Source organism: Triticum aestivum, chromosome 1B (genome assembly GCF_018294505.1).
Source record: "Triticum aestivum cultivar Chinese Spring chromosome 1B, IWGSC CS RefSeq v2.1, whole genome shotgun sequence".
NCBI classification, from domain to species: domain Eukaryota; kingdom Viridiplantae; phylum Streptophyta; class Magnoliopsida; order Poales; family Poaceae; genus Triticum; species Triticum aestivum.
Genome location: NC_057795.1, coordinates 25,240,834 through 25,246,100, shown reverse-complemented (window position 1 = coordinate 25,246,100; position 5,267 = coordinate 25,240,834). Strand labels below are relative to the sequence as shown.

At 44.0% G+C, this 5,267-nt stretch overlaps 1 long non-coding RNA gene across 1 annotated transcript; it reads right to left on the bottom strand.

Annotated features, from left to right (window-relative positions):
• Nucleotides 1–2,739: 2,739 nt before the first annotated feature.
• On the bottom strand, nt 2,740–3,850 carry LOC123104751 (uncharacterized). Its single transcript, XR_006450505.1, has 2 exons — nt 3,181–3,850; nt 2,740–3,026 (listed from the first exon to the last, which is right to left on the bottom strand). It is a non-coding gene; the product is annotated as an uncharacterized lncRNA (long non-coding RNA).
• Between the last annotated feature and the right edge of the window lie 1,417 nt (nt 3,851–5,267).

The window sequence follows — 5,267 nt, the reverse complement described above, 5'->3', positions numbered from 1 at the left end:
CACAAATATCATAGATGTATTTCTGGTTGAAAAGAACGTCAAAGAGGCCGAGGACAAGTTGCTACGAGCGTTGATAAAAATCAAAACAAAGATACCATACTCTTTCCTTACAACGGCCCATGAGTGTTACTGTCGTGTGCATATTCGGTTTCCCTTATTACTCAAGCGAGGTTATAGTAATGTAATTGATGAGTTATGCATGTGTGCGCAGGTACCACTATATTCTTGTGGAGATTAAGCTTGAGCGTGGACTAGTAACCGTCTTAGACTCGAGATGAAAAGATCCCAAAACCTATGCGGACATGACTGAAATGCTCAGCAAGTAAGTTCAATCGATCATAATTATCGCACCATATCGGTAACTTTTTGTTCATTTCCTGATATCTCAAGTAATAATAATTATTTTCTTTGTCTTGCAGGGTTTGGAAACAGTTCACCGCAGAAGCTCCGGGACTGCCGAAGGAGCTGCGATATACATACCCGAAAGTAAGTACTACTGGCTAGCTAGTTGCGCGCATCTCCCGTTGATTCTATATAGCTATACTTTCATCAATGCCATTTATAATGCTTCATTATCAGTTTGATTGACCTCTATTTCTCGTAAAGTGCTTGTGGCAGGAGGAAGGGAATGATTTCTGTGGATACTACGTGTGCGAGTTCATCCACACCGCGACTTTGAAAAACAAGCGGGGCTACTCTCAAAGACAATATGAAGTGCGTAAGCAATAATATTCACAATTTCATTTTATTACACCATCATTTCTGTTGAGTTTCATTCATATATATGTATTAATTAACCCCTTCTTCAAATTAGACGTGGCAGATGCGGAATGAACTCCTAGAACCAGATCGCATGAAAGCAATTCAAGAGGAATTGGAGGGATTCTTTCTTGACCACGTCATCAGTAAAACCGGAGAATACCATGTGGAAATTGATTTCAAATGCTAGGGGTTTGTAATTAAGAGATCTTATACATATTGTATATGTATGTAGCCAGTAGCGTCGGATACATGATACGCAAACTTGTTGTTCGACCAACCTATCGGAGAAGGAGAGGTCGATCAATCACTTCTCTCGGTATGCATGACGAACTTCTGTACTGAATGGTTCTCTCGATCACTGATGTATATATAGGACGTAGCGTCCAAGCACGGACATAAGAGAGGACACTTCTCTCAATTAATTAGCTAGCTAACACAATATATGAAACACCTAATTAAATTAACCCCCCAAAACCCCCAACCCCCCTCCTTTCAAAAAAACACAAAAACCCCAGCAACTGGAATGCTGACGCGTGGATACATTTTGGTCCCGGTTGGTGCCACCAACCGGGACCAAAGGCCCCTTGACTGGGGTGGGCGCACAGAGCCACGTGGAGGCACATTGGTCCCGGTTCTGGATTGAACCGGGACTAATGGGTGGAGGTATTAGTAACGACCCATTAGTCCCGGTTCATGAACCGGGACTAAAGGCCCTTACGAACCGGGACTAATGGGTTGTTTTCTACTAGTGTATGGTACAACCGACGTAGTGAGATCCTTATACACAAGGATTACTCCTACAATGATGATTATCCATGTGTTGTGTGTCTGCAACGACGACACATGTAATCATCTGAGTGACGGACTTTAAAATGAAGGATTTGGTAAACCAAAATACCGCTCGTTACTACAACTTGAGCACCTTCATTCATGCATTATGGTATACTATGTTGTCTATATCCAAAATATATTGGAGAAATTCATTGTGGACAAATCTTATCTATCCATAACTCTCATGGTAGTTCATTCTCTAGACGTAGAGAAAGATCTATTAGACCAAGAGATGATGGAAATGAGATATTGGGACTCAACGTTCCATAATGCCATTGGATCCACCAAAGACAATTGGTTGGTACTCAAGAATATCTTTCGATATCTTCAAGGCATGAAACATCTTGTCTTGGTTTTTTAGTTTCGGAGAAATCTAAACACCAATATCATTGGTTACATGGATCAGATCCCCACTATCAGATCATAGACAAATTTAGTGTTCCTACTTAGTGTGGTAGCCTTCTCATGAAGAGTCTTCAAATCAGACCTCATGGCTACATTCACCAACCATTATCTCAATGATAATGTTTCTTGTGTTGCCCGGATGCAAACAGGTTACATAATAAGCAATATCACTATATTGCATATCTTGCAAGTCAAATCATGCGACTGATTTGTTCAGCGGGTCTCTACCAATTTCTATGTTTTGGTATGTGGCGGCTTCGAATTTTTGCAAGAATCAGGGGGGGTATCTTCCTGAATTGTTCATGTTCAATGCATCCTATTATGCTCTTTTTCCCTTCATGAGTTTACTTTACAGGTTCTCATAAAGGTTTTTTATGAGGTAATATCAACATGAGATCATATGTCATACTTTCTGAGTTTTCCCCATCGGGGTTTTTAGGAAAGTATATACGACATATTTATTGTCCTCTAAACTCTATGGGTTTTCTCGTATTGAGTTAAAAAGACAATAACCATTATATGCTGCATCATTTTCTCCTTATTTTCTCACTGGGTTTGAAGAAGTTTTAGCAACATATGAAACACATATCTCCTCATATTTTTTCCCACAAGGTTTTTGGAGGAGCTTCTCAAGATGATGATACTTACATTAATAAGCATGCATTAGGGGAAGTGTTAGGATTTAATTAGTACTGTTAATCCCTACTTTTCCTAAAGGAGGCGGTTGCCTCTTGTCCCTTCGGAGACACCCCTTCGGGGGTTATATATATGTGTAACCCATCATCAATGAGAACAAGGATTTACTTTTACATCTGTTACAAGGCTCTCTCGATTGTCTCTCGTTTCCCTTTCTAACACGTTATCAGCACGCTCCCGGCAGAGCGACTCCATCGGTGCGGCGTTCCCCGGCTACGGCATCGCTCGCTAGTTGGACGGCCTCAGCCCTCGGCTAGGCGTGGTGGCGCCCGCTACCTCGGCGGCCCTCAGCCCGGCGGAAGTGCTTCCAAGCGGCAGCCTCGCACCGTGCACTGCAACGACATGAATCTCTCGATCTTTAATTGACTCTTCAAGAGCGATTCCTTGCAGGAAATTAACCGGAGAATGAAGATCAAGGGCAATGGCATCCATCGATCCTCATTTCTTTTTACAGAACGTGAATCAAGAAGAGGTAAGATGCCTTACTTCATTACCATCGTCACTGGACTGGTGGTGGCGCTCGTCGCCATCTTGCATCCAGGACGCCATCGCTGGACATCAGCTTCGTCTGGCCCCGGCACGCGCTGGACAGGGAGACCGGAATCACCGGCTTCGCGTCCTGCGGTAACGAGGCGGCGCGGCCTAGGCGCGAAGCCGCCAACGGCCGCCTAACGCGCGACCGCGGCGACGCCTTCTCAGTGACGTATGCGGCTCCCAGCGCGGAGCACGCAGTGGCCCTTTGCCCGACGGTGCTCCTCTCGGCGTGCCGTGGCCATGGGCCCCGCCGTTGTGCTTGGCTTCACGCCCTCCCACTGTACAAGTCACAGATGGCAGGCTCGGCGCCCATGAGGACGGCCTCCAACCGCGTCGCGGCGCAGAAGACCGAGGCCGGCGACGCTCCCTGGCGAACGATGCAGCCCTCGGCTCGCATTCGCGCAGATCAGCGGCGCCAGAGGCAACGGCCCTCTACTGGCCCTCTGCAGCGTCGCCCTTCGGCACGCGTGTGGCGACGAAACCGACGGCCGGAACCCTCCTTCCGGCCAAGGAGGCGGCTGCTCCCTCTGGCGTGGCTCCCCGCGGTGGAGACGACGGCGGGCTCATAGTCGTGGCCGTGGCCGTGGCCGTCGAGCCAAAACGGTGACGAGGCGGTTACAGGATTTTTCTTGGTCGAAATCGCTCGGGAGGAAAGTGATAGAACCTTATCTCTTCGCTAGTTTTGCAATTTAGCCCTTGCGGCTTACCTATTTACGGAATAGCCCAAAACTTGTGTCTGTCATCATTTTGTGGCTAATTCCGGGATGTTTCGGGGCATTGCAGCTTGGTCCAACTACTTGCTATTTATTAGCACTGGTAATGTTTAGGCCATATACCGATCATCATTTAGCCCATTTTCTGTTGAGTTTAACATTCCAGAAAATATGTGGTTATTGTGTGGCATGTTCAATGTGTTTGCTTTTTAGCAATTCCCCATGTCCTATTAGTACAATGACATTGTTTTGCGATTGAGATTAAGTTTTCTCGCATAACATTTTTTGCGATTGAGAAAATTTCTTTTCCTCGCAAAATAATCTCATTGCGGTTGAGATCAATTTTCTCTCGCAAAATATTAATTCACCCAGCTGAATTATCTTGCAACTTGATACAGGATCATCTCATTTAATTTGAGATCTGTACAATTCAAGTTTTTCACTTGAACATCAAGTTTGCAACATCATTACTATTCATTATAATAGTGGTGTATTTCTGTTGAGTACGATGTATTCCGGAATGTATGTATCTCCATGTTCGCTACATGATGAGATTAATACGTCTATTTGCAATTGAGATTTTTAATTTCTTACAAATAAGAATGCAAAATTCAAAGTGATTTCTTCAAATTGATGTATTGGGATCACAAGGTAGTCATTTAGATCTACTACCTTCGCAGATTGTCAATGACTACTGCTAAAGCCTATATTTTGTCATTTTGACATTATAATTGCTTTACAAAGTGCTCTCCTACACATTTTACTAAGTCATGGCATAAGGCATTACGAGTGCGTATCTACTGATTCCATCAGATTATACTCTCTAGTGCTGTGAGATCTACTCCATTTTGGAGATTATCTTCAAGATGTCATATTTAGCTATTTGAGATTCACACTAATGGTTTCAAGATAACTTCTTGAAATACCCATTGATTTTGCTAAATTCATTACAACATCAACCATGATGGTCTTTAATTTACTGGTTGTAAATTAATTATCTCTGGTTTACCCATAGAGGTAACATATGGCTATAGAGTTTGTGGCATTCGTCCTCAATGGCCACCACTGCCCTATATGGGCCATGGACATCCTGATCGCTCTTGTGTCTCGTGGGATAATATGTGCAATCCTGGATTCACCTCTGGTCAGGATGACACCGCTAATAGAAAAATGGTGTCTTATAATCATAAGGCATTAGACCAGATCACAGCATCTGGTTATTCTGTATCAGCAATTCCTGGGATACAATGAACCTCAAGGGCAAAGGTTTGAATTTTACTTCAACCTTCAATCCGACATCACTAGCTATGACGGGGCCCTATAGGC